The sequence below is a fragment of the Phodopus roborovskii genome, unplaced genomic scaffold, assembly GCF_943737965.1.
Source record: "Phodopus roborovskii unplaced genomic scaffold, PHOROB, whole genome shotgun sequence".
NCBI lineage: Eukaryota > Metazoa > Chordata > Mammalia > Rodentia > Cricetidae > Phodopus > Phodopus roborovskii.
Genome location: NW_026125489.1, coordinates 2,299,198 through 2,323,168, shown reverse-complemented (window position 1 = coordinate 2,323,168; position 23,971 = coordinate 2,299,198).

The window sequence follows — 23,971 nt, the reverse complement described above, 5'->3', positions numbered from 1 at the left end:
CACATGGTAGCTCACACCATCTTAACTCCAGTTCCAGAGAGTTTGACTCCCTCTCCTGGCCTCTGCAGGTACTGTATGTACCCACATGCACATATCCACAAACAGACAAACACATCAACATGTAATTTTTAAAAAGCCCATTTCAACCCCCCTGACTAATCAAGGCTATAGGCACACACAATTTGTACTTTTACTCTATAACCATCCCAACCTGAAGGAAGTGTCATCTAGGCACAGTTTATACCCATAAAAGAGCAGAGGCTAGCCTGCTCCGTTCCAGGTCTGAGGAAGACTTAGTTAAGATAGACCAGATTATACTAGAGAAACAACTGCCCAGCCTGATTTACCCCATGCAACCCAGCCTGCACAGATGCTCAGGAGTTCCTACTGGCATCATGCTCACTCCAGAACCCGACCTGACTGAACAGTCTTTATCTGCACTTTGCTGCTCGCTGACTCAGAGGAAAAGAGAACTCGGAAGCATTTTTGAATTAGCAATTGAATTCCTGGCCCAGAAGTGAAATGTATGTCTTCCACTTACAACCCACTGGTTAAAACCAGCCAGATGGCTCCCTCCAACCACAGAGGGCCAGAAAGACAGATCCTACCATATGTCAGGAAGCAAGAGTACAGGGGTGTTTGGTTAACAGTGCAAAGCCTTCTGAGACCCTCATGGAGAAGCAACCTTTGACAAATATTTTAGTCTTCAATAGATGAGGTTAAGGGCCAGAAGGAGGGCCTACTGGACAGAATCGTGCGAGAGAAGAGTTACCAAGTTTTCACGATGCCTGGCAAACGTGGCCAAAGATTCTTCATGGTTGGTCTGACGTTCATAACTGGACAGGAAAGCTGAGTTTAGACCGGGAAGGACTTTGAATTACATAGGAAATACTTTACCCTCTATATAGATTCTCGGCAACGGGAGGCCAGCAGAGGAAAATAATATCATCTGATTTGTATTTGAGGGAGAAAATTTTGGCAGCACCCTGGAAGGTTGGAAGGAGAAAACCTAAGTGTTGAGAGACTGTATATAACTGTTGCAGTAGTCCAGGCGAGCAGTCAGGAAGAGGAGTGTGAACTCTCCTCAGAGGGGGGCAGACAGGGGGGCCGCTTTCCCGTACCTTCCCACCTTCGTGGAAATACTCAAACGTGAACAAGAGTAGAGAGATAGTTTAGCAAACCCCAGTGTCACGGCAGCAGCCAACCTTCAGCCACACACGGTTAATGTTGCGTCATCTATGCATCCACTACACTACCACGGCACTAAATCTTCACAAAGCAAGTTTCTGTTACCTCAAACTGTGGTTTCTTCAGTATGTGTCCTAAAAGATACAGGGTCCATATTACCTCACATAAAAACTAACACCAAGCCAGGCATACACCTTTGATCCCAGCGCTCAGGAGACAGAGGCAGACGAATCTCCGGGCATTCAAGGCCAGCCAGTGTTATCAAAAACATTCCATTAATATAAACCTCCCTGCAGCCTTTTTCCGTGGTCACAGTTGGTTTGCTAAACTAGCGTGCACATAAAGTCTTTACATTTCACACCAATTCCCAGGATTGGAGGTCATTTGTCCTATTGAATTCCCCAAATTCAAAAATCTTACTGATTGAATCCCCTGGTATCAGCATATTCACTTTCTTCTTATACTTCCTGTAAACTGGTGACTGGACCTAAAACTCCCCCTCCTTCCCCCACAAAAAAACTACATTGTTTTGTGCGTGTGTAAGCCAGGGGACACCCTCGTCTGCCATCCCTCAAGTGGCACCACCTTACTTTTGGAAACAGCATCTCTCCCTGGCCTGGAACCTACCAAGCAGGCTGGACTGGCAGACCAGTGAGACCCAGGGACCCTATTGTGTCTGCCTTCTCATCTCTGGAATTGTAAGTGCACGCACACCACTGTCAGAGGTGTACACACACACACACACACACACACACACACACACACACACACACACACGAGTTCAGTAGAGACTGAACTCGGGCTCTCAAGCTTCCCATGTAAGCACTTACCTACTAACCTATCTCCTCGGCCCCTCAGGGACATTTATAAACCTTAAATTTCTAAAAGTTTCATTTGTTTCACTATGTATATGTATACAAGCATCCCTCATGACATGTCAGAAGCCAGAGAATGGACTTGGATCTATTTTTCTACCTTTTTTTTAGAGGTATGAATGTTCTGCCTGCATGTGTATCCATATGGATGGTGCTTCCAGAAGCCGGAAGAGGGGATAGGATCCCTTAGGGCTGGAATTACAGGGACTCCAAGTGGGTGCTGGGAATCGAATCCAGGTCCTCTGGAAGAGCAGCCAGTGCTCTTAACCTCTGAGCCATCTCTCCAGTGTCTCTTCACTGAAGTCAGAACTCACTGATTTGCCTGGATTGGCTAAACAGAGTTCCGGGGATGGCCAGTCTCTACCTCCCAGCAGTGGGATTACAGGATCGCACCAGTCTCCAGTCTCACATAGGTGCTGGAGACTGAGCTCCGATCTCCTCGGTTGTTTACAAACGTTTCCATGATCCTCCCTTCCACCCTTGGGGAGTATTTACTACAAACGAAGAAAGTGAGGCCCAATCTCACAAAAGCAGCAAACAGCAGAGCCAGAGTTGGAACCTGGGTCTCTCTGGGATCCCTCCGCAGGCCCAGAACAATGAATGTCCCAGGAAGGAGCCCCAGGTCTCCCGAGTTCCCGCTAACTTCTGTTTTCTAATGGACACTGTGATTTTATACGTGACCTAAACAATGGGTGTGCTGTTGTTTTCTCTTTCAGGAGAGAACACTAAGGTCCAGAAAGGGGAAGTCGCTTGTCTCAGGCACCCAGGAGACTCTGGCAGTGGAGCCCATGCTTTTGCCACGCTGCCCGGTATTAGCCTTTTCTGAGCCATAGCCTGCCAGAGCCCATAGATGGAGATGGGGACCAGTGAGCAGCTTTCCTCACTCAAGCACAGGAGAGAGGGCTCAGCAGGCCCAGGGCAGCCCGCTCTTCTCTGTCACCCGGTCCACCCAAGCTCCCCTCCCATCTCACACGCACACATAAGTACATGCTTGCGCCTCGAGCGCGCGCGCGCACACACACACACAGGGAGGGGGCCTGAGGAGTGGCATGTTTCCTCAGGAAGCCCCTTGTCCTCTCTACAGCACTGCGACAAGCATGCAGGTGCCAGCCCAAAGGAGAAACAGAGGCAACGCTCTCCGTTCCTCTCTAGAGCTTCGGGGACAATTGGAGAGAAAAACGGGGACATTTCCCCCCACTGGGACATCTTGTGTGCTCTGCGCTGCTGGCTGCTGCTGTGTTTCCCTTCATCTGAAAGCTCTAAAATTTCAAAAAAAAAAAAAAAAAGGGAGGGGGTGCACAGTGAAAGCGGCGGCGGGATAAATAGCCACAGTGATCCGGGCTGAAGGCCTGCGAGCCTTATTCACAGCTTTAGAAGAACCCTGAAGGCTCCTAGTAGCAGCTGCGCCACAAAAGCCTCACACTTTAATTCTGTGGCTGCCAGAAATAGGTCTGTCAGGCCCGAAATATCACCGCATTCCACGGCTCTTAACCCTGCATTACCGTCATGCCTTCATTAGCAGCTTGGGGGCGGGGGCGGTGGGTTCTCCAGACCCACCCCCGGGAGCAGCCAGGAGCTGTTGCTTGTGAAGGAGCACGGGGGGTTGAGATGGGGCTAGCACAGGAGGCCAAGTGGGCAGACGGCTCACAGTGAGGCCGCGGAAGCTGGCGGCTGTTGTCATTCGCCCTAGAAGAGGCTGATGTCACCGGCTGGCGCGCTGAAGGCAAGGGGCGGTGGGAAGAAGGAGCACACTGCTGGGGTGGGCCCCGAGGACAGGTGCCACGTGAAGAACGAGGCCTCGAGACCCGCTGGGGAAAGGGTGCCAAGGGCTCGCGCCTAGCAGCGGGCAGGATTCGAGCAAAAGGCAAATTAGGCCACGGAGCCCCGGGAAATCTCAGGGACAAAGCAGCGACTCCTGGAGGGAAGGAGTCCGCTCCTGGGTTGGAAGTTTGGAACCTGAAGCAATCTGCGTGTTTACAATAAAACTGACACTGGCGCAGTCCTGAATAATTCAGTAGGCGCTGTGATCCGCTTACACCGCGTGTCCCTGGGGTACAAAGGGAAAGGGGCTGGCTCATCCCAGGCCTGCTGCTGCTATGAAAGGGCGTGACAGATGGGCCGACGCTGGCCACCACCCAGTCACGCTTCGCGTGCTGATTGGTTTTCAAAGGAGGACAGGGTTTGTGAATGGGGCCAGCTTGTTGCTTGCCGCCTTCTAATGGATGCCGCTGGTCGTGTGGCCAGCCAGGCTCCCTTGTGAATGGATATCTACCGTGGGTGGTGAGCAAGCCAGAAGGGACTCTCCCACCTCCCGTCCCCTCCCTTCCCTTCCCTTCCCCTCCCCTATCAGGCTGAAGCCAAGATGGGGCAGTGGGGGAGGGGTGGGGTCCTGCTGCCTCTTCTCTCTGCTGGTGGCTCTAACCCTTTATCATGCCTCAGTTGCTCTGCATCTGCTAGGATTAAGTTCTGATGATGAGCACGAGTTTCAAAACTTAAAACAAGATGGACGTTTCTTTTTCTGGCCTGAAAAGAAACCCAAAGGTTACCGCCCCTTGCGTGCATAGCTAGCACACTCCCACACCATCACCATCACCGGCAGAAACCTGGACCACTTGCTGCCCCTCCTATCATTCTCAGTCTTTTGGCATCGCCACTCTTGATGCAACAGGGCTGCTCAAGCTCCAGCATCACATCCACATTCCAGGCATCAACACCAAAAAAGGTGTCCAGGGTACAAACCAGCCGTTGAGATGTCCCCAAAGCTTCCGTGTAAGAAAAGTCTAAGAGAGGGTGGCTTAGTTATACGTAGCTGAAGGGAGGATAGGGAAATGGTACGCTGGGTCTCTACGACCATATGGTTTGTTTGTTTTGTTTTGTTCTTCAGGAAAAGACAGTTTCCCGTGGTTCTCTTCCATTCTTCCACGTCTTCCGAGTGTCTTTTGTTCCTGGTGATCATTTCCGGGACATGACAGAACAGACAATGCTAAGGAGTACACAGGGGTGTGTGTTCTGCCCTGCCCATCACAAATGTGTTGGGTTCCCCTTACCAGGGTTCCCCACCTGGGGACCCTGAGCTCTGACACCATTCACTGTGGTGAGCAGTAAACGGTCCTCATCTCTCACCTGGCAGGCCTAGCTTTTACCAGGAGCCCTGATATGGGAGGACTAATTTGTTAGCTCCTATGTAGGGTACAGTCACAGCCCCGACGGTATTCAGCAACGAGCTGGACTGTCTGCATGGGGGAGTTAGTAGATATTTGTTCTTGCTCTCTTCCTGGCTTCCAAGCCACCCAATCAGGGGTTTGCCGGCACTTGGACCCCTCCCGTATCAAACAGAGGACAGACAGAGACCAGCCACTTCCGGAATTCTAGCAGGTCTTCAAATGTCTAAAGATGGCATGATGGGCCTGCTCAGCTCCTCAGCTCTCAGAGTGCCCGTGGAAACCCCACGCCTTTCCCTGTCTACATCCAGATTAGAGGAGGATACTAGCTTCTGCACCTGAACTGATCTAAGGCCTTCCCTTGATTCCCCAGGACCAAACTGTGCCTCCTCCGTCTTTATCCGCAGCAGCCTCTTCCCTCCATCCCACCCCCACTAGGATCTCAGGAACCACAAGCCAGCAGTTCCAGGTTGTTCTCCCTCACCACCCTGGGACCAGCTCCAGTTAGAAGTGGGGGGTGAGCAGCCAGCCCCGCCCCCCCCTCTTCTGGGGGAAGACTAGGCCACCCATGCCCACCTCTCCTTTAGTGTCTTCTCTTCTCGGGCAAGGGGGATTTTGAAATCACTAAACCCCTTTCAGCCCTGCCCCCAGCCCACCAAGCACTCCCCTCTACAATCCCTGAAGTCTGTCCCCCATACCCAACCCTACTACTCTGGGCCGGGCCTCACTGTTCCCACTTAATTCTTTTGCAGGTGCCCAACAGCCGTCCCCAGTCTCCAGCCCACAGAGCTCCCCAAAGGGCCAAGCTAAGAACCCCGTGGCTCGTGGCCCTCAGTGGCTTCTGGTTGCCACTGACCACTGTTTTCTTGAAGATAGGACTGCAGCTCTGCTTCCCACCGCCCGGCTTCCCTCTTGCTGTTCTCAAGGGCCCTTGGTGGAAGCCGCCATGAGACCCTTCCAAGGCCCCCTCGCTCCTGTGTTATTACAGCCCCCTGCTATTGATGCTGCCAGGAACGCTATTCGTGCCTGCATCTCCAATACCATCCTTCAAGTCCTAACTCTGGCATGACTTCATCTGAGAAGCTGGCCCAGCGTCAGGCTCAGACCACACATGCATATACTATGCACGCACGCACGCACACACACGCGCGCGCACACACACACACACACACAGGAGCCCATCCCACAAGATAGACAATTATTCATTCCTGTCACCTGTCACTCTCTCTAAGGCATGAATGAACCCCTGACTGAACTGTCTCTCAGTCCTCTGTAGGTTCAAGGCGAACTCTCTGACCACACAGAAACTATCCCTCTGACGGTCTGGGTCTGGGGTCGGTCAGAAGGCGGTAAGAAAAAGAGGAAGGGAGCAGAGAAGGGGTGGATGGGGCTTGCCCCTCCTGAACACCAGGGAATGGGGGTCAGATGAATCAGGTCCAGCGAAAATGCTAGTAAGCGAGAACAGCGTCTCCACGCTCTTCCAGGTGTGTATGTATTTGGAGGACAGGGACAGGGAGGCCTTGGGAATCTGGATTTGTCCCAGGTGCTCTTAATAGCACCCTTAATAGCACCAGTAGGAAATCCTGGGCTCAAGGTGTTTCCTAGGCCTCAGGACAGGAGCTCAGTCTGTGCCAAGAACTCCACTTCCTGCCTTATCCCTAGGGACAATGCCCCACACACAAGGAGAGTGGATTACAGGTGAAATGCTTAACTCCCTAAAGCAAGGCGGTATCTCTGAAGAGATACACACACACACACACAGATGGGCAAATGTGAAATCCAAATAAAATATGCAGTTTGGCCAGGAGTATGGTGGCTATGTCAAGTTTCTCCATTTTGGCAAATGCACCGTGGCTGGGTAGAGATGTTAACTTTGAGGAAACTGGCTTCAAAGCTTGCATAAATTCCATGTGCTACCTTTACTACAAAACCTAAATTTTGTTCATTAAAATAAGAGATCTGGGGGCTGGAGAGACCGCTCAGAGGTTAAGAGCACTGGCTGCTCTTCCAGAGGTCCTGAGTTCAATTGCCAGCAACCACATGGTGGCTCACAACCCTCTGTAATGAGAACTGATGCCCTCTTTCTGGTCTGCAGGTGCACAAGCAGGCAGAACATTATGCGTAATACATAAATAAACCTTAAAAAAAAAAAAAACAAGATGAGAGATTTGGGTATAGTGTTGTTGGGAGAGCACTTGTTTAGCCTGTGTTTGATTCTTAGCACCACATAAGCCCAGGGTGGTGATGCCGGCCTGTAACCCCAAGGAGTGACTGCAGCTGCTGGGGGGGAGGATTAAGTTTAAGGTCATCCTCACCTGCACAGCCAGTTCAAGGCCAAGCCTAAGCTATACAATAGCATCTCGGAATAACAATAATCAATCATCTTTTAAAAAAAGGGGGGGAGAGGGTTAAGAACTCTGGCTGCTCTTCTGGAGGATTCAGGTTTCATTCTTAGCACCCACTGCCCATCAACTCCAGTCCCAGGGCATCTGACGCCCTCTTCAGGTCTCTGAATGCATTTCATGCACGTGGTGTGTAGATATGCAAACACTCATACACATAAAAATAAAAATTAAAAGAGTCATGACAAGCCGGGCGGTGGGCGGTGGTGGCTCACATCTTTAATCCCAGCACTCGGGAGGCAGAGGCAGGCCGATCTTTAAATTCAAGGCCAGCTCCATCTCTAGTGAGTTCCAGGACAGCCAGGGCTTCTTCACAGAGAAACCCTATCTCAATCAATCAATCAACCAACAAATAAACAAATAAATAAATGAGTGAATAATGAAAGGTCAAGAACAAGGAGATTATAGACCTAAGTCTTTTCTTTTTAAAACGTTTATTTTTATTTTATATGCCTGTAAGGAGTAGGGTTTCCGCTCGCCGCCTAGTCTTGTCCCGCCGACATGCTGCCAGCCCCAAATAACACACAGAGACTCTGTATATGATATAATTCTATTGGCCAGTTACTAGTTTATTATCGGCTACCTCTGTCTTAATTATTAACCCATTTCTATGTATTTCTACATGGTCTTACCAGCGAGAGGCAGCTGGCGGTTCTATTCTCTCCAGATTCTCCATCTTGACTCCTCCTTACTACTTCCTCTTCCTCCTTGTCTCCTAGTCCCTCCTATCTTCCTTTTTTATTGGCCAACAGTGCTTTATTCATTAACCAGTATGAGAAACATACAGAATGACATATGTGTGTGTAGGGGGTGTTTGCCCACATGTATGTATGTATATCACATGCATGTTGGTGCCAATGGCGACCAAAAGAGGGCATCAGATCCCCTGGGACTCAAGTTACCACATGGGGTTGCTGGGAACCAAACCCAGGTCCTCTGGAAGAGCAGCCTGCACTCTTAACCTCCGAGCCATCTCTCTCGCCCCATGGATTGAATTCCTAGGGATCTGAAGATCACTTCATAACCATTCATCCTCTCGATTCTCGTTGTTGAACCCCCACTCCCCACTAGGTACCAAGCATTGTTATTGGAGCCTTGGATGCAGCAGTGACCCAGCCAAATGGTCTCAACGTCAGCCACTTATCTAACCCCTCTCCACCCCACAGACTCCACAGCCCGCCTCCCGGACTAAAAGTGGGGCCAGGAAGGGAAGCAGGAGGCCTGAGGCCAGCACCCGTGCGCGGCCGAGCAGCAAACCTGGAGACAGGCTGAGGTTCTGTGGACATGAGTGCCGTGCTCAAAGGACAACAGGGGTTGTAGTCATGTGACCGGAGCAAACCTTAAGATTCGGAACTACAGACCTTCCTCTGTTGGCTGTCAAAGGACTGAGACAAATCAACACCGTGGGCTCACCCAGCGCCCCAGTACGGGCTGGTTTTGGCCTGAGAGTCAATTTAGAACGACTCCATGGTCAGGTTCAGGATCAGACCCACACACCAACTGGTCTGGTCAGCCATCCTTCCCAAGCCGCAGGAAGAAGAGAACCTTGTAATCCCCATCTCCACCCCTACAGTGCCCCCAAACACCCAGAGACTGTGTCCGACACCCTGGCCGGCTTTGGCTGGGGAGGGCTTGGTGACAGCGCTCTCTTAGGTTTGCACCACCACCAAGACACCCAAAACCAAGCATCCTGAGAGAGGCCCAGCACAGGGCTCGCCTGGCCTCAGCCTAGCGCCACGGGAGGGAAAGTTGCTCAACCGTGAGGAATGCGGGAGTCAACGCTGAAACCAAAGGAAGCTAGGAAGATGACAAACTGAGCCTCGAGGGGGGACTGCGCGGGGGCAGAGGGCTGCAGAGCTTCTCAGTTAATGGCAGCTCCGGTGTGTGTGTGTGTGTGTGTGTGTGTGTGTGCTGGGGGAGGGGGGCTGTACAAGCAGCAGGAAATGTGCACACAACTTTGCTGCTGCACCTGGATCAGGACTCAGGGCTCCTGCCTTAGGCCCTGGGACCCAGGCAGGAACCTGCCTCCTGCTGAGAACTCCGAGGCAACAGAGAATGCTCTGGCTTCCTGTTAACTATCTCTCTCTCCCACCTGAACGTATAGGTGCACAATAAACCTTTTTGAGTGACCTCAAATGGTCTCGGCCTCGGCTTCTTCCTGTTTTCGGGAAGGGATTTGCTCTCCGGGCTCCTAGCAACTGTGAAATTATGGGACGCTGCGATTAAATTCATGTGTAAGGCTGTGGTTTTGCTTTTAGTTTTTTCCAGGGACATTTTTAGTGCTACCCTTTATGATGTGCCAGGAGTGAATTTGACACCAGATGGCTTTTTTTTTTTTTTTTTTTTTTTAAATAAGAAAGAAGACAAAGGGAGGGAGAAGAATATTTTCCAACTGGCAGTGCTGACAGCATTTTGGAAGAAAATCCAGAGAGGCAAAGAGGAGCTGTTTTAGCCTGGTTATTCCTTTTCCTGCATGCATGCATGGACTTCACCAAATAGAGGATGGCTCACGCTGGGGCTTTTTATGGATGAGGCCCAGGGAACTTCGCCCCAGGGAACTCCACCCCAGCCATGTCCTCTGTCGGAGGCTGGCCTCTGAGGGGGGGGGGGTCACATATTCCATGTACAAGCAGGGTTCCAGCTAATGGCTGACTCTGCTGTTCAATGCAAACAACAGACACCTGGCAAATTAAAGACTGGTGCTCTCCGTCTGGGGAGCGTTCAAGAAAACAGCCAAAGTGGCAGTATCTCCTCTGGAATTCTTCCCTCTCCTGGTGGGGAGCGGGGGGCGGGGGGGTTTGGTCCCTGCTCAAAATGGCCCCCAGCTCAGTCATTACTGTACACAGAGAAGGGAAATTCCTGGAATAAGCAGTTTGGCAGTGTTGCATGATAGACAGACAGAGGATGCAGTCAGTCCTGCTCTGCTGCCATCAGACCTTGGCTATACCAGTTACTAGTTTGAGTAGGGCAAGAGAATTTTTTTTTTTTTTTTTTTTTTTTTTTTTTTTTACCTCTATGTGCCTGTCTTAGTCGGGCTTTCTATTGCTGTGATAAAAGCAGGCCGGGGAGGAAAGGGTTCATTTTGCTTATAATCCCCCATCACTGAGGGAGGTCAGGGCAGGAATTTAGAAGCAAGAGCTGAAGCAGAGGCCCCGTGGACGTGGACGGGTGCTGCTCACTGGCCTGCTTACAGTTTCCAAGGGTTAGTCCATGGTGGCAGACAGGCAGGCATGGTGATGGAGTGGTGGCTAAGAGTTTACTTCCCAGCAGCCGGCAGAGAGCGTGTGACTGGGCCTGGTGTGGGCTTTGCAACCCTCAAAGCCTACCCCTGATGAAGCTCCGCCTTCTAACAAGGCCATGTTTTCCACAAATTGGGAACCAAACATTCAAACATATGAACCATGGGGTCCATCCTTACTCAGACCACCCTGGTTCCTTAGCTGTCTGGACTATAAGCTGGAGCAATTAAAAGATCCCACCACAGAAAACCGGTAAGTGAATTGAATGGGTAATACAGGTGTTGGTGGTCTACACCTTCGGTGGGCCCAGCGCAGGCAAGACACTCTTCCTATTTCTTCAACTACAGGAACATCCAAATTTTGGGCCTTGTGCTGGGAAGACCCTCAAACTGACTGACTCTGATGAAGCCCACTGTGACCATATCACCAGTGAGAAAAGGAATCCAACCCAGTTGACTGGTCTCTCCACACCCCCGAGACACTGGAGAGGAGATGCACAGGACAAGCAGAAATCACATGCCGGACTTCACCTTTCCACCAAAGAGAGGAGCTGTGGGTGAGGCGGGAAAGGCTGTCGGCAGCTGGCTGGAAGGTTTGACCAAAGCAGTAGACAGTAGACATACATCATACGCAACGTGTGACAGCCACCCGCGGCCTACAACTCGGCACAGGGTTTGTATACTCTCGGACGTATGTAGCTGGGGACTCTCCTGCCTCTACCTCTTAAATGCTGGGATTACCGGTGGACACTGCCACACATGGGTGACAAAATGTTTTCTGCTCCTGATGCAGAGTCACGGGGTCTCAAATAGAAGGCTCATTTATGTATGTGTGAGTGTGTGTGTGTGTAGGGATGTGTGTGTGTGTGTGTGTAGGGATGTGTGTGTGTGTGTAGGGATGTGTGTGTGTGTGTGTGTGTGTAGGGATGTGTGGTGTAGAGATGTGTGTGTATGTGTGTGAGTATGTGTGTGTGTGTAGGGATGTGTGTGTGATATGTGTGTAGGGATGTCTGTGTTTGAGTGTGTATGTGAGGGTGTGTGTGTATAGGGGTGTGTGTGTATGTGTGTGTATGATGTGTGTGAGTCTGTGTGTGTAATGTGTGTGTATGAGTGTGTGTGTGTATGTGTGTGTAGGGGTATGTGTGTGGGGATGTGTGTGTAGGATGTGTGTGTGTGTGTGTGTGTAAGTCAGAGGACAACTTGCAGAGGTCAGTCCTCTCTTTCTACCATGTGGGTCATGGGGATGGAACTCAAGTCGTTTGGCAGAAGTCACCTTTACCCATGAGCCATCTCTTCAGGCCAAGAAAAGCCCTTTGAAGCCAGCTCTTGGCTTTCGGTCATGGTCCCTGCACCACACACACCAGCAGAAATCGCTCAAGAAGAAAACATTTCAGAAGTGCTGTGTGGCCAGGCGGGTGTGAAGGTGAGCAAACCGAAGGCAGCTGGGTGTTTGGGCCCCAGAGACGTAGGTCACCTGATAACCCCAAGTATCTCCCCTTCAACACACAGGCTCCTTCCTCCTCATCTTCCATTCAAACTTTTCCAGTCTCTAGAATGGCAGTGCCGGTGTGGCATTGACACCCAGGTCCCTAGCTTGACCTGTCTCGGGGCGGTGATGCTCATGCAAGCCTGCAGCCCAGAGTCTCCAGGTGCTGTCACTCGGGACCGGCACGAGCCCCCACGAGCCTGTAACACGAGTTCTAATAAAACCCAGAGTCAGATATTAGGGGGTGAAAGCTGAAAGACCAGAGAAGCAGAGCAGTGAGCACTTACCTTTACGAAATCCTCAGATTGAAAAGAGACTGAGCTCCTGTCTCCTCACGATTTCTCTCTCCGCCCAGCCATCTCACTTCCTGTCTGTCTGTACAGACCTCCAGACCTCTATGGTTAGCTAGTGGCTCGCTCCACCCTCTGATCTTCAGGCGAGCTTTATTTGTTAGAGTATAAATGAGCTATTACCACAGACAGACCCCTTGCATCTCTTCCCCTCACTTGAATGACTACTGGACTCCAACTACCCTAGGCAGGAGGGAGCCAGCTGCTCGCTTCCTGAAATGTGTCCTGCAGTCGCTGTGTGATTATTTCCATCTTCTGTGTCTCCTTAGAGGGACTTTCCCGGCAACCATCTATCAAAATTACCCATCCAGGGCTGAGGATAGGACTTGGTTGGTAGAGGGCTTGCTTAGCATTCATGAAGTCCTGGGTTGGATCCTGAGCGCTGAATAAAAATGGATGTGGTGGCGTGGGCCCGTAATCCCAGCACTCAGAGAGAGCAGAAGCTAAAGGAGCAAAGTCACCCTAAAACACATAGCAAGTTGGAGGCTAGCTGAGGCTACACGAGACCCTGTTTCAAAAACAAGCCAGCAAATCACTTATACCATAACATATGGGAAACTGAATCAGGGTGATCATGTGTTCAAGACCAGCCTGGGCAACATAGCAAAAACCCTATCTGAAATACAGCAGAACGAGAAGGGAAGGAAGGGGAGAGAATAAGTAAATGATAAGCCACCTCCTAAAATCGCCTTCCGTTACCTTACCCTGCTTACGCCGTGTTCGTGCTCACCATTGCACTCAGACTGAATGTTCCTCCCCGTTCTGTTCATCACTGTGTCCTCGCCTACTGCAGGCTGTGTGCACAGCAGTGCTTGCTTACTGAGTGACACCTCCCCCTCCCTGGGTTATTCCCCTTCTCTCTGGCATTTTCAGACCATTCTCTTCCAGGTGGGGGTGAGGCTCAAACATGGGGGGGACTTCTTGAGAATCTCTTTAAAGAATTTTGGGGGTGTCAGGAAATCCAGTCGTAGCCAGCACAATCAGGGGACCTCCTATGTCCCTGTTCCCAGTCAATATTCATACAGGAGATAGATTGGTCTGTCCCGTCGGAGATGCAGAGCCAGAGAAAAAGGAGTGGGACCGAAAACTGAAAGTTAGCATCCTGGTCCAGGTCACCAATCCCGGACACACACAAGCCTGTTGCTCACATCCCAGTCCTAGGACTCTGAGCAAGCGAATGCATGTGTTCATGGTGTCCGTGTGTGTGTGTGTGTGTGTGTGTGTGTGTGTGTGCGCGTGCGTGTGTGTGTGTTTGGGGATGAAACTCAGGGACTTGAGCATGCGGAGTAGTGTTCTACCATCCCCCCCTGAGCATGTGGGGTAGCCCTCTACCATCCCCCCCTGAGCATGTGGGATAGCCCTCTACCACCCACCCCTGAGCAGGCAGGCAGCTTATAGCCTGTAAGCAGGGAAGGATACTCCCGGTCTCCTGGGAAAAGCAAACTGCTCCAAAGAAAAAACGGCTATTGAGAGTCCCCAAGCACTGGGCTGCTGGGCCATGAACCTGCATAGGTAGCCTCCACCCGGCTCTAGGCTTCTTCTCAGAGATCATGGGCAGAAATGAGATACCAGACTGCCGAGGAAAGTTGTTCACATCATAGAAGTCAGAGAAACAGAAAACATGAAATCAAAGGAAATGGGAAATAGCAAAGGGAAAAAAATTTCAAAGTCATAGCCTCAGAGAGAGAGAGAGAGAGAGAGAGAGAGAGAGAGAGAGAGAGAGAGAGAGAGGAGAGATGATTGCATCCAAAGAACATGAAACCATTAAAAAAGAAAGAAAAGAAAAATATAGCCGGGGAGTGTGGAAACACTCGATAAAAATTGAAAAGAAAAAGGTTATAACAATATACTGAGTCAATAGATTGGGACATTACATAGAAACTGTGTCCCAGGAAACAGAACAAAGACACGGTTAACAAAAGAGAAAAAGAAAATTAGAGGGTCCAGCTAAAGAAAGCAGGATCCAGATCACATAAGTTACAGAAAGAATGGTCAGGGCAGGGGAGGGGAGGACCCACACCTCCGTTCCCAGCACTGAGGAGGCTAAGGCAGGAGCTGGGGTTCAGTGTCATCTTTGACTATATAGAGACTCACGAGCCCGGCTTCTTTCTTTTCTTTTCTTGCTTTAGACAGGGTCTCTCTATGTAGCCCTGGCTGTCCTGAAACTTTCAGAGCTCCACCTGCCTCTGCCTCCAGAGTGCTGTGATGAAAGGTGTGAGCCACCATGTCCAACCTGAGACCCTGTTTAGGAAAATAAAAGACTGGAGGGCCAATAAGACAGCTCAGAGGGCTGCCAAGCCCAGAGACAATAAATAAATGAATAAATATAATTTTAAAGTAGAGGAATGAAAAGAGAAACACAGTAATGGAAGACATTTAAATAAATAACAAGTTCTTGGGGTCAAGGAGCATACATTGTAGCACAGAGGGTCTTGCATGACAGTGTGGGTCAGGAGGGCTTATTGAAGCACAAATTCCAGAGGCCAACCCACTAGAGTTTCTTTTCAGTAGGTATGGACTGTGGGCCAGAGTTTTGTTTAAATTAGCTGTACTAGGGGAGGGGTTTGGGGGAAGGGGAATCTGCAGCTCACATGTGGAGATCTCTTCTATGAGGATCCTGGGGATCCAGGCAGGTCATTGGGCTTGGTCGCACCTCTACCTGCTGAACCATCTTGATGGCCCTGGAATCTGCATTTCTGGCATGTTCCCACAGGCCATCTTTATGCTGGGGGCCTGAAGAGCACAGTTTTGAGCATGGTTTTAAAAAGGGCAAGAGCCATTGAATGTCAAGGCAGGTGAATGAAAAACTGGGCTGTGCCAATAGCCTTTCAATATATTATACATAAAAGACAAAAATTCCAGCTGGGTATCTCAGCACTAAGAAGGCAGAGGCCGATGGATCTCTGTGAGTTTGAGGTCTACAGAGCAAGTTCTAGAACAGCCAGGGATACATAGTGAAATCCTGTCTCAAAAAAAAAAAAAAAAGTCTTAAAGGGAGAACAAGCCTTTAATCCCAGCACCCGGGAGGCAGAGTCAGGCAGATCTCTCTAAGTTCAAGGCCAGCCTGGTCTGCAGAGCAAGTTTCAGAACAGCCAGAGCTATACAAGGAAAACCTGTCTCGAAAGATCAAAATAAGTAAATAAATAAAAGAAGAGGAATTGATGAATTCAAAGTCTCAAAAATAAGGAAATAGCAAGATCTTATCAATAGCTAGAAGCTGAAAAATAAAGGAACGATGTCTTCAAAATTCTGAAGGAAAGTAATTTTCAATTTAAAATTCCTTACCCAGCCAAAACTATCAATCAAGTACAAGAATGGGGTTTTAAATATGCAGAATAATATTCAAATATTTAAAACATGCAGAATCCTGTTTTTAAAAAAATGCTACCTCTCAGGCAGTCTTTCTCAGGGAGCTACTGGAGGATTTGCTTCATTAAAACAAAAGAGTAAAACAAGCAAGAGAAAACCCTGAGTCCAAGAAAGGGAAAAAGAAGAGCTTGGGAAGTAGCCCAGTGCAGAGTACTTGCCTAGCTTGTGTGAGGCCTTAAATTCCATCACATCAAGAGAAAAAGAGCCTGGCAGTGCACACCTCTAACCCCAGCACTTGGGAGGCAGAGGCAAGAGGATCTCTGTGAGTTCGAGGCCAGCCTGGTCTACAGAGTGAGTTCCAGGACAGCCAGGACTGTTTCACAGAAAAACCCTGTCTCAAAAAAAAAAAAAAAAAAAAAAAAACAGGGAAGGAAAGAAGACAGATCTGATTGGTCCTGACCATGAGAAATTTATAAAGGCAGGTGTGCCACAAGCCTACTAAGCCTGTCTAGAATAAAACTGCCAGGATAGAGTATCCCAGGACACATGTCTGTGAGGGGAGGAAAACATGATAAAATTCTGACAGTTTGGGCCATATGTGAAATTGTACTGAGGGTGTTTTTTGCAGAGCTGTTGAAGGGTGTGGGATGAGAGAGCCAGATAGTCAAAGAAACTGAGCAAATACAAAATGAGACAACTGACTGGAAAAAATTAAAACAGTTGTAATAGAAAGGAGATGTAAACACAGCAGATAACAAAAAAAAAAAAAAAAAAAAAAAAAAAAAAATCACACTAGAAAAGGAAATGTAACCAGAGCACTTGCATCGAGAGCCGACAATATTTACAAAGTTGGTAATGCAGTTATGGTAAAGTCCTAACAGGGATGGACATAAAGAAGCCAGCAGAGATCCAAAGCTCCCCTGTACCAAAACAAGAAGGGAACAAATTAGAGAGAGGAATCCAGGATTCCAGAATGGCAGCACATACATTATTCAGAAACCGGGGAAGACGACAGCAGAAGAAACAGCTAAGCAATCGAAGGGGTGGTCCTCCGGGACTGGGATCAGGGCTAGGAGAAAAGCCAGGGGGATTTCTGATCCTGTCAGAAGCATTTTGGCACGGTTTGATTGTTAAGCTGCGAGCACGCTATTTGGTAAGATAAATATTAATTTTGCAGAGCAGCTACAGTACTGAAATCACAGCCTCCCGGCCACAAGCCTGCAGAACTCAGCGGAGTTGGGAGGGCGGGGGTGTCTCCGTCATCCTCCAGGGCCGGCACAGTTCCTAACTTAGCCTCTGTCTTCCAAAGCTATTTCTCCATCTCCTGTTCCAGTGGCCGCCATCAGCTGGAGGCTGAACTATTTAAGTTCCCATGCCCCTAGGCTTCTTAAGGACCGTGTCTCGCTTATCTTCCCCATCTACTCTCACCCCAGCTGAAGGGCTCTGGCTTCCCTGTCAATGCCTCGGGTAACATTTCCCTTTCCAAACATTGAGCGCCTTTTCCCTAGTCTCCTCCTCCTTCCCAGCCTCCAGCTGAGCCCTACAGCACACAGGATAGTAACTAGCCTCAATTTACATCTACCACAGGACTCTCTGTGAAAGGGCAAGTTCTAGTAGCGGCCTGGTGCACGGCGGAGCCCTGGATGAATGCATGTGTCATTTTTACTAAGGGCCCAATAAACATTCAAATGAGTGAATTAATGATTCGCGAAGAAATCACTCCCCTCTCATCACGAATATGAGAGTCCTGATCTCTCCTCCGCATTCCACTGCCTACCCTCCCTCCTTCCCAAGGTCGTGCTTCTGAGGCAAGTTGGCGGTAGGCTATGGTCAACTCCCCAAGCCACTCCTGTCTAGCCAGGGCCCCTTCCGGTGATCAGGGTCAACTCCGGGGCAGGGTTTCTCTAAGTTTACACTACATTCGAGTTAGTTGCTTGAGTCTCTGCCTGCCCGTTTTGGAAGGAAACCGGTCGCTGCTCTCAGATCCCTTGGTTTCCTGTCCCAAAACACAGCTTTCGGAAACCTCCGACCAGACCTAACGGAGGGTACCGACTCAGACTTTGCTGGACAAGGACAGATCGTGGCCTTCGCCAAGCGGCTGGCTTTAGCCAGTTTTCTCAGTTCCCTGTCCATTTTGCAGGCCAAGGGCCTAGATCCCAGTCCCTCCCTCCACCAAGGTGCTGCAATGGGAAAGGTCCGCAGACCCCAAAGACACGTAGCAGGCTCAAGGAGGGTAAAAACCCAATTTGCCTGCCTGGACGCACCAGAGGCCAGACCAAAGCTGACCCCCTGGGAGGAGGGGGAGGGGAGGGCCAGAACCTGCGCATCACCGCGTGGCCTCAAGGCAGCCTGTCAGGTCAGGGGCGTCCTGCCTTCCCACCCCCATTGCACCATGTGACCTCAAAGAGCCGCCGGGGCTTTGGAATGCAGCGACCAGAGCAGTGTTCCCAGCGTGGCCTGCGAGCTGCAGAGAGGGGGCGGGGAGGGAGGGTGGGAGGGAGTGGCGCGCCTGTTTGGAAGGGAGGGGGTGGGGCAGAAGGGGCCCTTTCTATTCTTTCCCCCACTGGACAAGCCGAGAGCAGCTAAGGAGAGGGAGGGTTGGTCTGGTCCAGGGAACCTGTAAATACTGGACTCCGGGAAACTTGATCTGCATCTGTGGCTTCCTTATTTAGGATCAGGCTAGGTCCCCATTGCTGGAGGCCCAGCTCACGTGGTTATCCCAGAACCTGGGAGGGAAAGACGAGCCTTTGCATCCCTGATGGGTGCAGATGGGGAAGGGGAGGTGGGTTCAGCCCCCACAAACAGTCCAGCATTTTGTTCCCACCGCTCCCTCCACCCCCATACTGAATGAAGTGTATCGGGGTGGCTGGCGTGTCTGTCCTACCCTGACTTTCCCCGGCCTACGGGAGCTTTCAGAAAGCTTGGGCAAGGCCAGTTGGCTTTAGTCTAGAACACGGAAAATCGATGTAAACTTGATTCTGGGGCCACTGGCACCTGCCTAGCTGGCCGGCAGGGTGTTGGATGGCTCAGCTCCGGGCCTCTGGGTTTTTCTTGTCCTGGGTGGGAAAGCAATTCTGAGAGAAGAGCGTAGAAAACAAGATAGCCTTGATCTTAGGCTGCTGTGGGCCAGTACCTAAGTGACACAGGGACCTGGGAGGAATTGAAGAAAAGCTGGCGTTTGAAGCTTAAGTACGGTGAGGCAGAACCATGAAGGAAGAGAGGAGGGCCCCAGGCAGTCAGGAATTCCCGTGCTGAAGTATGAAGGCACAGGGTGTCCCTGGTCCCCGGGTGAAGGGGGGGCCGTGGGAAAGCCACGTGGGGGTGGGGGCCTTGTGTGTCCTGCCAGGCCTTTGCATTTCATCCTGGAAGCCTTGGGTGAACTGCTGTGTCGTTCCACGTAGCAGCGACAGATTTGCATGTGGGAGAGAGGGATGGATTTGGATTTGGGGCTTGATGAGGCACCTGCAGCTGCCAGCCTCCTCTGACAGAACGACAGTGTGAATGGAAAGGGAGGAGCCGTCAGCAGTGTTCAGGACTCCTTGTGGGTGGTGACTTCAGGTCTTGGGTGTGAGCCCCCCTCATCCCCCCACCCGGGGGAGGGCTGATGAACAGGTTGATGCAGTGGTTTTGTTAGTGATGTTTCAGATCCCCATGCTTTACCTGTTTTCTTATTGAATCTTACAAACAGCCACAGAGGAGGCTGTCACCTTTCCTGGAACATGAGGGGAATGGGGTGCAGGTAAGTGTTGGGTGGGGATGTTTGGGTCTCCAGGCCCTTGCAGAATGTGTCCTCCTGAGTTAGAAGGCCCTGGGCACTTTCCCCATAAGCACTACAGGGAAGCTATGCTCCCTACACCATACACACACACACAAAACACACACATAACACACACACCACAGACATACATACCTCACACACACACCACACACACCACAGACACACACACCACACACACACACACACACCACACACACACACCACAGACACACACACCACACACACACACACCACAGACACACACACCACACACACACACACACACCTCATACCACAGATCCACACACACACACACACCACAGACACACATACCACACACACACACACACACACAAAACACACACACCACACACACACACATACCTCACACACACACCACACACACCACAGACACACACACCACACACACACACACACCACACACACACACACACATACCTCATACCACAGATCCACATACACACACGCCCCCGTGTCTGAGGATCCTGACCTCAGTCACGTGCCTCTGTCCTCCCTCCCTCCACCTTGCTCTGGTGCACACTCCTCAGGACAGGAGGATGCAGGGCTGTACACCCCTGGCGCCGAGAACTCACCAACAACACAATACAGAATGGAGATTTGGGAGCAATCAGATGACAACAATGTGAAGCAAAAGCAACAACCAAATCCGGGCTGTGGACTGTTGCAGCACAGACTGGTGTTGGTGCACTTCTAGAAACCCAGATTTTGGGAGATGGAGGTAGAAGGATCAGGGTCATCTATGGCTGGAGAGATGGCAAAGGACCTACTGTGTGAATGTGAGGACCTGATTTCCTATCCAGTATTCATGTAGACATTAGATGAGGTGGTGTATTTCAGGGAGAAGGGGAACAGAGGCAGGGAGATTTACCCTGGAGCTCACTGCCGGGCACCCTCCGTGACAGATTTGCTCTGTGTTCAAGGTGACCGAGTGATTGAGAAAAGACACCTGAGATCAACCTTCTGGCCTCCCTATGCACAAATACAATGTCTAAACACACACACCACAGACACACGCACACGCGCACACACACACACACACACACACACACACACACACGGGTGCCCAAGAAGTTCAAGGTCATCTTTAACTACCCCTGTGAGTTTGAGGACAACCTAGGATATATGAGATCCTGTCTCAAAAAACAAAAAAACTTTAATATAAAATTTCTGGGTTTGGCTGGGCTCAGAGGCTAAGAGCACCGGCTGCTCTTCCAGAGGTTCTGAGTTCAATTCTCAGCACCCACATGGTGGCTCACAATCCAATGCCCTCTTATGATGTTTAGGCAGACATACATACAAAGCACTTGTATACATAAATGAATAAATCTTTAAAATAAGTAAAACACTTCAGTGACTTCAGAGAGGGCCATGGGAGGCCTCTCTTGGTTTTCTTTCCTACTTGCTTTTTATAGAAGAGCTTCGTAAGCATGTTCACCCGGAGGAACCTCGTCCAGCTCATTCCTGCTCTGGTTCCTTTGGTTCGTTCGGCCTTGGCCCAGGAACACCCATAGGATCTCAATAGCTATAGGAGACAAGGTAGATGCTCCATGTGAGCCCCCGCCGGCCCCTGTTCCAGTACTGGGGATACTTCTCAACAAGAAGACAGTCACTGAGTCAGGGAAAGAGAGTGGCACAGGCAGGTAGTCAGCAGAGTCAACCTTGGGAGGGCATTTGGGCCTGGAGAGTCCAGGCTTGGCTTGCCACTTTTGGGGGGCACGGGAGTGCTTTGCCCACAGGTATGCCTGTGTACCTCTTGGGTGCAGTACCCTGGAGACCAGAAGCGGCCATTGGAGCCCCTGGAACTGGAGTTATGAACCCCCATGTGTGCTGGCCGTCTCTGCAGGAACCAGCTCTTTACAGCGGAGCCCATCCGTCCAGCCCCTGCTCCACCCCACCCATCACTCCTGAAGAGTTAACGTTACACCTTGGGCATCTGGTCCTGGATTTGTAGGCAAGAGATCATGTAATACTTAGGATGGCCACTTGCCTCCTGCCCTCCTCACCGCGCTAACTGAAAAAAGGGGTCCATTATTGAGACCATGGAGGGGTTCTGGGGTGGAAATATACGAACAGAAGGGTACCGAACTTTCTCTGTCTGGGTCTGGGGTTCCCGTGAGACTGCCACTGCTTTTCTAGACCCTCCCGATGGGCCTCTCAAACACCTTCCCTCATCCAATGCTTCCTATCCTGTTGTGTTCACTCCCTGTCCCTGGCTCCACCCCCCATTAGTTATACCTGAGCTTTCCTTGACTTCAGAGCAAGGAATGCTTGAGGAACCCGCCCCCCCAACACACACACACACACACACACACACACACACACACACACACACATCTTTCAGGATGTCTAGAGCGCAATACATAGAAGAAGTGGGTCATGGCATCCATTCGGAGACCGCCTCAGAAGAGAAAACAGAAGCCACAGATGGACACATACTTGTAATCCCAGGGCTCAGGGAGCTGAGGTAGGAGAATCAATGTGGGTTAAAGGTCAACATGGGCTGATGGCAACACCCTACAGGACAGACTCCAAAGCAATACAGAGAAACCTGTCTTGAAAAACCAAACAAACAAAAACTCAAAGAAATGGAAGACAACACATGCAATGGGAAATATCAGACTGTATCCGCATACGGTGGGTGAGCGGTCTGATGAAGTGTTTATCACTATTTTTTTCTTTTAAAGATTTATTTATAATGTACATAGTGTTCTGCCTGCACACCAGAAGAGGGCACCAGATCTCATTACAGATGGTTGCGAGCCAGCATATGATTGCTGGGAATTGAACTCAGGACCTCTGGAAGAGCTCTTAACCTCTGAGCCATCTCTCCAGCCCAAGTATTTACTACTGCTGTCTCACAATATAAAATGTATTCCTGGCTGTGAGCGCCCCTGGACAAAAGAACACCGACTGACACATGGAGTCAGCACACGTGGGCAAACACACCTCATTCTGTCAGGTTATTCTCAAGACACAAGAAATCCAATAATGAACTGTACAGTCCCCGGTCTCAGGGGGCCTTTTTAACTGGCAGGCAGTTCCTAAATAAGGTCTGTAGAAGGACTTGAACTCGTGACATCCCTGCCTCAGTTTCCCCAGCACTGGGACTGCCAGTGTATGGCACCACACCCCCACTGACCTGATGCTGCTTCTTCAGAAGCTGTGCAACCTCAGATGAATCAATTAACCTTTCCAGACCATGCTTCTTCTTCCGTAAGATGAACATGTCTATCCCGCTAACCTTGAGATGAAACATCAGATGAGTCAGACAATATATATGGAAGTACTCTCTCTATATAAGAGGGGGCAGACAGGATCTACGGATGAGAATATGAACTGAGAGGTCTCCCTCAGTACCCAGTCCTGTCCCTGCTGTCATTGAGCTACCTTGCAAGAGGACATGGCCAAAGTCTAACAAGGGATCCATTAAAGATCTACCTTGCCAATCCTATTGTTTTAATGGTGGGAGGCAAAGATGTCAGAACTCCCCCAGCTTCCTTTCTGTTAATGAATTAGCATCTACCCAAACTCAGACATTTAGAATTACATAAGCATCACTCAGAGCTTCTCTAACAGTAGCTTTCACTTTGGAAAAAACAGCATTTTCATTAAAATAGTGTTATGTAAAAGAAAAATTATTTTGTGTGTGTGTAGGAACAGGCGAGCATTCACATTTAAGGAACACAGGCACGTACATACATGATGACAGTACCTTGTAGGTTTTGACCTACTTGGTCAAGATTAAGAGGGACAAATGTCAGACTGTGAGAACTCCAGGAGGGAGGCCACATCAGCTGTCCCTGTCCCCCTCACACACTAAGGTCTTGGCCTTCCTTAGCAGGGGAAGCTCCACTGAAGTCCACACTAAGTTACTTAAGTCATCCATGGCAATCTGACTGCTTTATCCGTCTCACCAGCTCCAATCTGGGCACATCCTTTCTCCTAAGGCACCTCATGGAGGACAGATGACCACAAAGCACTTGAAATGGGGATAACGAGACGCCTCAACCAGTAAGAACGCTTCCCATGAAAGCTTCGATGTCCTGAATTTGAGCTCCAGAGCCCACTGTGGAAGGACAGAATAGACTGGAAAGTTGTGTCCTCAGACCTCCTCCAGGGCAGTGGGGCACACACACAATACACAATAATCTTTGAAACAACCC